At 38.9% G+C, this 11,569-nt stretch overlaps 1 protein-coding gene across 6 annotated transcripts in view; it reads right to left on the reverse strand.

Annotated features, from left to right (window-relative positions):
* The window catches only part of LOC138764356 (cingulin-like), a 149,169-nt gene extending 137,709 nt beyond the window's left edge, over positions 1-11,460 (reverse strand). For 3 of the 6 annotated variants that reach the window (XM_069940176.1, XM_069940173.1, XM_069940174.1), the window contains exons 1-2: positions 11,301-11,460; positions 8,106-8,210 (exon numbers count right to left, since the gene is read on the reverse strand). The gene's annotated coding sequence lies outside the window, so the exon portion shown is untranslated. The remainder of the gene's footprint in view (positions 1-8,105; positions 8,211-11,300) is intronic. The other 3 variants (XM_069940177.1, XM_069940172.1, XM_069940178.1) reach the window with 1 other exon arrangement.
* Positions 11,461-11,569: the final 109 nt, after the last annotated feature.

Raw genomic sequence — 11,569 nt, forward strand, 5'->3', positions numbered from 1 at the left:
CCTGGACTATCCTATTCATTCTGTTAAACCTGGTGATTGGGTATATGTAAAAGCGTGGCAAGACCATAAACTAAAACCGATATGGGACGGCCCTTATTGTGTACTTCTGATTACAGACACTGCAGTGCGAACAAAAGAAAAGGGGTGGACTCACATACAACGCATTAAACAAACTAATCCACGAACTAAAGACATTGATAATACACCCTCCACCTGGCGTGCAGTCTCGCGTCCTTCTGGTCTGAAAGTTACGCTACGCCGGGAAAAAGCGCTGTAGTGTTATTTTTATTATTTGCTGTATTGTTTTTCTGCTGGTTCCCAATTTTTGGGAAACCACCCAATTGTACACAATGTATTAAGTCCTCCTGGAATAGGGGCAGCAGAGGTGATAATTACTTTGAGGAATGGACAAGTTTACCTTTAGAATGCAGACAGGGCACAGGTATAGAGTCTATTCATTGTGGGGTACCTTATTTAGTATGGTTTAATTTAGGATCCCAACATGGACCAGGGAAACAGACCTGCCCTAGGGGAGTGGATTGGGTTGGCGTCCTGGCCTCTACAGATATTAAAGGGGGTATAAGGGGGTATATATGCTAATACTCGCAGACAAGCTGCTACTCACAGGTGAGGTAACAATAAACCCCCCCCCCCAAATTGGCATCTTGTAAATCATCCTTTGGGTCACGAATGCATTCGGAAGGCTAAAGGCAAGGCTAAAGGCAATCACTATAAGGGCGATTCGAGTTGTAAACGCTCAGGCTGCTCCAGACTACCACAGCTGTTTGGCATTTAAACCGTTTAACCAGAGTCCAGGCAGTTTTGAAGATTCTCACCAAACAGACAGCGATGGCCTTGGATTTATTGGCTGAAGAACAACGACAGATACGAGCTACAGCTTATCAAAACCGCCTGGCTCTCGATTACTTGTTGGCTGCTGAGGGCAGCGTTTGTGGAAGATCGATTGATGACAACGGTCACAATGGTCAGGCGGTTGAACTTTTTACTGATGTCTGGAGGTGGATACTCACAGCCCTTATAGCAGTTGGACTCATTACTTTAGCCATCATGAAACTTCCCTGCCTAATGACTTGTGTGCAGTGTTTAATTCAACGGACCCTTCGTCAGATCCCTACAACCCAAAGGATGTATGTTTCCCAAACTCCGTCTGATGATGCTGAGATTACAGTTCGTTTACTGACTCGCTGGGAAAGAGACCAAGTTTCCAGTTGAGAATTACTAAGCGTAGCTAAAGAAAAAGTGGGGATTGTGAGAGATAATAGATTATAGGAAGTAAAGTTAGTATGAATAAAATAAAGAATAATAGACTAGACTAGAGGAAGTTAAGTAAGTGCTGAATAGGGATGAATTCTGATAAGAATGTGAGAAAGGGTTACGCAAGTACAATAGAAGAAAGGTCTTATAATGATAAAGAACTAGCAAGTTCTGCATATAGAATTAGTAAGTCCTGGGGGTTGAGATGTGTGAATAAGGACAAAAGCAGATTCATGAATAAGGACAATGACATGATGGGACCCAGACAGGATACCCCATGGTCTTCCAAGTTTACAAAACTGCACGTAGGCAGACAAAATTACCAAATGCCAAACTAATCCAGGAGGCAGAAGAATGTTAAGGGGGGGGGTATCTCTACACTGAAATGAACTGTATAAAAGTTGGGTGAGACCCAGTATGTGTGTGTATTCCCAGGGTAAGGGGAAGCACCCAACTTTGCACTGTTGTACAATAAAAGTTCTTTGTTCTCAATTTTTGTCTCGAGCGAAATCTGTGAAGGTACTTCTGTTTCTCACACTAATCCTCATCTATTAGATTCCTGAGCAATAGATTCATTCAGAGACTCATATTTTGCTCATTATTTATTACTGTATTTTTATATATATGCATTTGCACAGTTTATTTAGAGGTTTTTTTTTTTTAAGTACAGTTTACAGTTCATTAGAAATACTGCCTGGCCTACAGAAAAAGAATCTCAGGGTTGTACACGATATCATGTATGTACTCTGACAATAAGCTTGAACTCTGACTGCAAGAGAGTCGAAGAGTACATGTACATAATTTTTTGGATGGTTCATAAGATAGAGCCATCAATTATAAAAGTGGGAACATAATGTTCATTTTTTACAAAACTCCCTGCTAGTATTATCAATATATTTATGGATGTAACAGTCCCAAGAGAGCCTATAAAATCAAGTGACTAGAATGGTTCCATGGATGTAGGATTTCAGCTCTGAGATTAGACTGGAGATGTTCTCCTTGGAGTGTCAGAATGGCACTTGAACGTGGAACCTTTTAAATGACAAAGCAATAATGCTTACACAGACAAGATGACTTGCCTGGCATAACTTGATGGGCTAAATGGCCCTTGTGCCATAAGAATTTACGAATCCAAAGATGCATTTACTGGTTCAACTGAGTGAACTTCTCAGTCACAAATGATAGACAAAGTGAAAATAGTATATTTTCACCTTGACACCACCAACTGCAAAGGTTAGCCATTTCAATGTATATTTTGGTTCATCAGTACCATAATTTTGGTTCATAATAATTCAGTTCCTAATATACACATTTATTATAAAATAAACTCCAGCATTCTAAAGCATTAATGATGCTTTGCAACAAAAGGGTCTCTCCATAATGCCATTGATGCAAACTTCTACCTAACATTTATGATCATGACCTGAAGCAGCAGCAAAACAGATAGAGTGCAAGTTTTGGCACATTGCCACTTTAACATATCTTTAAATGTAGCTTTGAATAATTACCTCAACAAAATGAACAAGCTTGAGTCATCTGTGGATTTATAAAGTTTAGATAGAGGAGGACAAAACTATTGAGCAACAGTACTTTTATCACCAAATTAAATGGCAAAGATCGAAACTGCCACTCCTAAACCAAAATGAGGCCAGACATTCTTTGGCAAAAACTAAGTAAAAATGTCTTTCATCCAGGTTGAGGATGCAAGTAGATCAAATTAAGACTTTACTTCACCTAAATAAACCAGAAACCTTCCAAATATCACATGCATTTTCATTTCATAGGAAGGATAATTCCACTGCAGAAATTATGGGCCATTTAACTAGTTTGTTTTACTGCAACCACATCACCTTTCATCTAGTGTTCTTGAAAATTCTAAGCATACAACAACTTGAGAGTATATTCTCATTTCCAAGAGTAGAAAAAAAAGCAGTTAACACAACACTGCTTCAGCACTAACGACTGGGGTTCGAATCTGGCACTCTCCGTAAGGAGTTTGTACATTCTGCTCATGTCTGTGTTTGTTTTCTTCGGGTGCTCTGATTTCCTGCCTCTCTTCAAAATGTACCGAGATTGTAGGTCATTTGGGTGTAATTGCGCGGGACAGGCTCGTGGACCAAGATACATGTATGTCTAATTTTAAACACAAAAGCTGCAGATGCCAAAATATTGAGCAAACAAATAATTGCTGGAGGAATTTAGCAGTTCATACTGTACTAGACAGACACAAACAAATAAAGAAATGTAAAGAAACTGCAATACAGAGAGAAGAAAAAAATCAATGAAATGCAAAAGTATGAATCCTTAAGTGAGTCCCTTATTGAGTTTGTTGCTGAGGAGTCTGATGGTGGAGGGGTAGTGGATGTTCCTGAACCTAGTGGTTCTTTGTCTTGTGGCACCTATACCTCTTTACCGATGGTAGCAGCGGGAATAGAGTGTGTGCTGGGTGATGTAATGTGACACATAACTTCCCAATTCTCTTGAGGGATAATACAAGTTAAATCACTTTCCCATTTAGTCCTAGATTTCTCCCATTCCGGTTTATCCATACTTCCTTGTAACAATTGATATATATCTGAAATATAACCTTTCTTTGATATAGAGGAAATCAAAGATTCAAATTTCGTCAACATAGGTAAATTCATCTCTTTACCATAATTATCTTTTATCAAAGCTCTGAGTTGATAACATATAATACACAAATAAAGAATTTACAGATATCAAATTTCTCCCTCAATTGATTAAAAGAAACTGGCCTTCTTCAAAACAGTCCTGAACTACCTTTATACCCTTAGAATCTCTTTAAATGATTATTGAACATTGAAAAAGGAATAAGCTGATTATGATATAACGGGGTTTGAATTGACAACTTACCCTTCGATCCAAAAACCATATTTCTTTTAACCGATATCTTTAACAAATGCTTTAATACTGGCATATTACATCCCACAATAAGTTCATATTCCACTTAAATATAAACTGGTGTACCTCACCTTCAGAAATACAAGCCATTTCCACCTTCGCCCAACTCGGGGGGGTTGGTCCATATCCATCAATCTACTAACAAATTTCAACTGAGCTGCCTCATAATAATTTTGAAAATGAGGTAACTGAAGTCCACCTAATGCATATTTCCATGTGAGTTTGTGCAAAACGACTTGTGCTAATTTTTCCTTCCATAAAAATTCTCGCACCGCTCTATTCAAATCTTGAAAAAACCCTTTGAAAGCAAACATGGTATCGACTGAAATAGATATTGGATTTGAGGAAAAATATTCATTTTGATACAATTTACTCGACCAATTAACGTTAATGGAAGATCTTTCCATTTAATCAAATCCATTTTAATCCTTTTTAATAAAGGAACATAATTTAATTTATATAAAGATTGATCATCTGCATTTACTATTATTCCTAGATATTTAATTCAATCTGACCATTTTATTTTTATAATATTTTTATATTCTGAATAATCTCCTTCCCCAACTGGCAATATTTCACTCTGATCCCAGTATATCTTATATCCAGATAACTCCCCAAATTTCAACAAACAATTTTGCAAATATTTCGAGACTGCTCTGGCTCTGTCAAATACACCAACATATCATCTGCAAATAAATTAATCTTGTATTCATCATCCACAATTCTCATCCCTTTAATCTTATCAAATTCTGTTGTATTGTCTGAGTTCACCATCAAAACCTTCCCTGCATTTCCTTCAAATGATTCCAATTCAAACGGTAATTTCTTATGAATTAAAATCGCTATACCTTTTGCCTTAAAGTTAAAGAAGAAAACACACGACCAACCCAATCTCTCTTCAATTTCAAATGTTCTTTTTCAGTTAAATGTGTCTCTTGCAAAAAAGCAATATCAACTTTCATTTTCTTTATGTAAGACAATACCCGTTTACATTTAATGGGATTATTCAATCCCTGAACATTAAAAGTTGCAAAGTTCAAATTAGACATTTTGTTAATAATAAATGTCACACAACTATAATATTGCTCCCCTTTCTAATTCCCTTAATATTCTAAACCCTCCCCCTATATAAAAATTCCAAAAAGTCAAAGAAAACTACCCCCAAAAACTACTAGAAAGTAGTAACTCCCTAAAAATCTGGGTGTGGTAAAACCCACTAGTGGCAGACGACTATAAGGTCTCAGTGTCATTCACACCCCCCCCCCCCCCACCCCGTCAGACTTTCACAAAGTACTTAATCAAATATATTCAACCAATGATTCCAGTCCCATTGATTGTTTCAGGTCCTCAATATCAAGAAGACTTTGCGTCAATTCAACTTTCTTTCCATTCTTTTTATTTCCCATTCTTCCCATTCCCATTTACCCTGCTTTTAGGCGACGATAATGGCGAGCATCCTCTTCCTCACAAATCTGGCAACGAATTAGCAAATATTAATGCATCTTGATCATTATCAAAAAATTGAGATTGAAAATTCCCATAAAAAACTTTCCATACAGCCAGGTAACAAAAAGCAAATTTATAACCCTTTCGCCACAATACTTCTTTAGCTGAATTAAATTCTCGGTGCCTTTTAATAATTTCTTGGCTCAGATCAGCATAGAAAAACTGTTATTTTGAACCATTGTTGGAGTCTTGATTTTGCCGCGCCTTCTGCACCCCAAGTCGTAATATCATTTCTCTATCCTGATATTTCAAAAAACAAATCAAAACTGCTCGCGGTGGTTGACATGGAAACGGTTTTTCCTCAATGCTCTATGTGCCCAGTCTAGCTCCAGACCATCCGGAAAAAATTAATTGCCCAGTACCTCAGGAATCCATTTCTTAAAAAACTTTACAGGATCCGAACCTTCCACATCTTCTGGGAGACCTACTATTTTTACATTATTTCTCCGACCTTGATTCTCGAATGAGTCAATCTTCATCAGTAATTCCTTCTTCTGAATCCCCCAATCCATGAAAGAATCCTCCATTTTTTCTCTATTACGATCCACTTGATTCTTACATTCAAAAAAGCTTCTTCAATTTATTTTTTAATTATCCCGTACAGTGTCCACTGTTTTTATACATCTACTAACATCACTTTTAACAACAGTCATATCTTTCTTCATAGAGGTCATTTCTTCACACATATTGTTCATTTTAGTTTTCACTTCCATAAATCCTTGATTTATCTGAGTAGACATCTGCATTGACATGTTTTCCATTTGGTGATCAATCCCTTCCAATATTGTAAACACAGATTCTAGTCCAGGTTCCATCACTGCCCCTTGAGGACTACCTTCTCTGGTCCCAGTCCCCATATATTCTTCCTGTGTTGATTCCAATAGCACTGGGCTCTCTTCCTCTTCTGACTCAATGGTTCCTCTTCCAGTGCGGCTGCAGGTTTGGATACCCATCGACAGCGGGCCGACCTCATCAGCCTGCTGTCTTTCAAGTTCCCCCACAACCCACACCTTCTCTAGTAATTCTCAAACTCGTGACGCACCGCGCCATGCCCAGAAGTCATCGACCGTGCAGGTGCGTCCTCCGACGCTACACTGTGTGCCCCTAGACCACCAGGCATTACAGGCTCACGCATCTCTCCCCGCTCGGCTGATCCGCCCGCGCACCTGAGTCAGGGCCAGCCAAGCTCATCATGAAACCGGCGCCATCTTGCGGATGCGCGATCGGCGATGGTGTAATACTCAGCCGAACAGGGGTACTTTGAGGCTTGGGAACTCCAGTCAACAACTCCGTGGCTTCAACTTGGTAGGTAGGCCTCAATTCTTCAACACTTTTATAGGGTAATTTCTTTTGTAACTGAGTTTTTGATTTCTTCACGTTTGTAGCCATTTCAATCCTTCACTATTCCAAAATATGTGAATACTATTTTTAACCACTTTTACAGGTTTTAAAATCGGGTATTTATAAGACTAACTGGGGAAAGGTGGAACTGCACTTCTTCCCTCTACGCCATCTTGCCACACCCCCCCCCAGTTAAATGTTTTCAAAGAATGTGACTAAAGATAAAGTAAAATGCTTTAAAAATTGTATATTCATACAAGTTCAATTTATTCAGTACAAAGTATAGTATTGTATTTTTGTCTTTTAAACTGTCCATTCTTAATGCAGGTGTATTAGTTAGACATTGTAAGAACAAGTCTCAAGCAACAGGCAAATACATTTCTCTGGCATCCACCAACTCCATAGATGCCAGATACTAAGGGGTTTTACTGTACTTCTCTGACTTTAGCAAAGAAAACTATTGGAGGAAGTCCACAGGTTGAGCAGTGTTACCTCCACGTTAGGCTAAATTTAATTTATAATTCAACTACTGGTAGCTCTTTGCAAATAAAACCCACAAGAAATAACAATTTAGAAGTTTTACACAGCCTTTTATACTACATGAAAGTTTAAGATGCCCAAGGAAAAGGATCAAGGCATCAGTAACACTAAGAGATTACACAAAGGAGTTAAAGAAAAGTTTCCACAATGCAAGAGTAATTTAAGCAAAAGATTCTGGCATTGGTTAGTTGGACAACTAAAATACAGTAAAAACCCATCATCCAGAATTTAAGCAACCAGCAGCCTCCATCAACTGGGGTAAAAAAAAAAGCAGAAAATAAATAGTTACAAAAGTACTGAAGTTTAAAATGGGTGCCCTCTAGCAGTTAGTTCATTAATCACGCAATACACAATCTCAAGCAACTAGCAAATTCACTTATCTGCCATCTACTGATTCCCAGAGGTGGCAGATACCAGGGGGTTTTACTGTAATTTATCATTTCATTTGGAGTGCGGTAACAAGTCCTTTCAGCCCACGAGCACCCATCACCCAAATCCACAGATGTGACTAAATAACCTACTAATTTCCGCACATTCTTGGAGGGTGTGAGGAAACCCACGCAGATGACAGGGACCGTCCTTGCAGACAATGGCAGGTTTGAACCTGGGTCGTTGGCACTGTAAAGCTGAAAAGTATTCTTGATTCAATATTAGACAAAAAATGCTGTAGATAACCACAATGGAGATTGCACAGCCAAGCACAAGCTATTCTGTACACTTGTAAACTAAATATTAAAAAAGATACAGAGCGAAAGCGAGCATTACCTTTCTGAATTAAAGCCATTGTGTCAGTCATGACTCACCTTCACATGGGCCAAAAAGTTGGTCCAAATCTAGAAATCTAATTCGGTCTGAAACGCATGAATCATCTGAGACGTTATCAGGCAAATGGCATGTTGGCCTTCATAGCAAGAAAATTTGAATATAGAAGCAGGGAAATCTTAATGCAATTTTATAGAGCCTTGGTGAGGCCACACATTCTCGCTATTGAGGAAGTGCCAATTGATTCCCAGGATGGCCAGACTGACATATAATGAAAGACCAGATAGACTTGGGTGAAACTCATTGGAATTTAGAAGAACGAAACATAAAATTCTGACAGGACGAGACAGGTTTGATTTAGGAAGAATATTTCTGATATTGGGGAAGTTCAGAACAAGGGGTCATGGTTTTAGGATAAGGAATAAGCTATATACAACTGAGATGCGGAAAGATTTCTTCACTCAAAGTTGTGAACTTATGAAATACCTGATCGCAGAAAGTTGTTGAGGTCAAATCATTAGATATTGTCAAAAGGGAGTTTATGTAACCCTTGTGACTTAAGGGATGTGGAGAGAAAGCAGTAATAGGGTACACAGGTTGATTAGCCATTATCTTATTACATGCTTTTGCAGGATCAAAGGGCTGAATAGCCTACCCTTGCACCCATTTTCAAGGCTTTTTATTATCATGCAATAATTCATAAAAATGTAATATTAACTTTGAATTTAAACATATAGCAGTGTAACAAGCCCGTTTGGCTTCATGCCCAAGCCGCCCAACTACATTTAATTAACCTACAACTCCAATACACTTTGAACAGTGGGAGGAAACATGAGCACTCAGAGGAAACCCATGCAGACATGAGGAGAGAGTACAAACTCCTTACAGACAGGGCCAGATTAGAACCCTGGTGCTGTAACAGAGTTGCACTAACCGCGACATGATATACTTGATATATTCAACTTTTGCCTGCCAGAAGGCAAACAAATATTCCACTTGAACAATGCCCGATGCCCTTAACAATAGGAGAAAGGGAAGCAAAAGAGAGGCCCTTCAAAGTCACTGAGTGACCGGCAATTAGCCTCTCGAACTCCTGTAATCTCTGCAGCCACACAGACTCCTATTCAATCCATCAGCAACCCAAGCTCCAGGTCCAAACCTCTGACACAATCAGGAAGCCTTCAGTGCCAGAGGCCCTTCGGGAGCCACCTCCACACCCTCTCAAATCCAGTTATGATGCCACAAGCCCGTCTCCAGCAAACCGCAGTCTACCAGACTCTTTCATCCGCTGAGCCCCTTGCTGGTTTAGCTTCCTACCTCTCATGTTTCTCTTCTCAATGGGGAGTGTACTCCCCGTTTCTGGTGCCCTGCCTTAGAGTCTACAACTCCTCGTGGTATGCTGCCCAGCACAGGCACCACTATCTTGGGCACAGGCCTCTGAGGTGAAGGATTTTTTTTTAAAACTATAATTCTACATTAAATTAGGTGTCAAAGCCCTCTGTGGGGGCAAAGGTTTTGTAGCACAATGTTGTCAGAGAGTTCTCCATAATTAGGAGACAGGGCCTACATCAACCACTGCTAAATTTGTTTGATGCTATTGCAATCACCACAGGTGACTTTCTCGACTAAAGTACTTAATCGGCAGCAAAATTCAAGACCCCTTAAACATGAAACTAAAAGGAGTCATGTAAAAATTATATTTAAAGTATAAACACAAACTTATATTTGATAAAGCATTAATTGCCTTTTGCTTTCTATGGACACTGTGTAACCTGCTGAGTTTCTCCAGCTCTTCTGTGTACTTAAGTTATGTACTTCTTTTTTTAAAGAAAAAATGCACTAATATGCTTATTTTCTATAATCAATTGCCCAAATTTAGTGGACTGTATTATTAAAAGCTACGACAATTAATTTAAGCAAAAAACAAATTAAATGTAGACAAAAATGCTATCTATGTTTTAGATGTGACCAAGAAGTAGGTACTTTTTTTTTCCATTCGACGTGGACCTGTCCTAAGGTTAAAAGTTTTTGGTGGCAAATTAAATTGTTTTTGGAACAGATATTAAAAGTAAATTTACCTTTTGATGTTTTCATTAGGACATATTAAGTCAATAGCTTTAAGATTGAGATTGACCACGTACCAAATTGAATTTGTGGGTTTGTCTCTGGCTGTCTCTAAAAAGCGTTCAGCTATTACATGGAACTCTGAATTGGGTGTAGGTCTGGAAAGATGACACAATGAAATGAAAGCCTGTAGAATATATTACACATAATTTAAGAGATAAATATTTTTTTCCTCTAAAGTTTGGACTCCTTATTTGAAAATGATTGGTGTTAGGAATTTGACCTCTCGGTCCACTTCGACTACTCCTGCAGCCAAAAAGTTTAAATGTGATTGGAGTAGATGACGATCTCCTTTTTCTTTCTTTGTAGGCGGGGAAGGGAGGGTATGAGTGGGGTGGTTGGGGTTTATATATAAATGACTAATCACATTATGCCTGTGTAGCGATTTTAAATAAAATATCCAAAGAAATTGTAATTTGTAATTGAAGTTTTTAAAAAAACTTAATACATTTAATGAACAAACAACATTTAGAAAATTGCAATTTAGAAAGGGGGGGGGAATAAAACAAGCTTTTGCACAAAATTGCACCTCATGGACAAAACAACCCAGTTTAAAATAAAAGAGTATTCTACCTTAATGTACATAAACAGGCGGGGGGGGGGGGTATATAAGATTTTAGAGCTAACTCGGAATATTAAATCCAAAGGCTTCAAGAAACATAGAAGGTGCCTCCAATAAAGGGAATCTTTAGTTTGCCAACCAAATGACAATTTATTTCATGGTTTGGATAGAAATGTGTCTCCCTTGTCTCTTCCTCAGGGGGACGTCGACGTTCACCTGACACCGACTATTCCATCAGAAGATAAACAGGTTTTGACGATCAACTTACCTCAGGACATTCAGTATCTGGTCAATGAAAACTAGTTATCGAGAGGATTTCTTCTAAAATTATCGATTTTATTCGGTTTCGGTGTCTCTGTGTGTGTGTCTCTCTCTCTCTCTCCGACCTTTACCTTCGCTGCGCTCTCAACCGAGCCCTCGTCCTCCGGGCGAAGTGGGCGGGAAAGAGGCGAGCGGAAATCCAGCCCCTCCCCGCCAATCAGTGGCGTCGGACCGCAGGGGGGCCTTGGCCGCGATTGGTTCGCGTGGTCGTCGGTC

The sequence above is a fragment of the Narcine bancroftii genome, chromosome 5 (genome assembly GCF_036971445.1).
Source record: "Narcine bancroftii isolate sNarBan1 chromosome 5, sNarBan1.hap1, whole genome shotgun sequence".
In the NCBI taxonomy this organism is placed as follows: Eukaryota; Metazoa; Chordata; class Chondrichthyes; order Torpediniformes; family Narcinidae; genus Narcine; species Narcine bancroftii.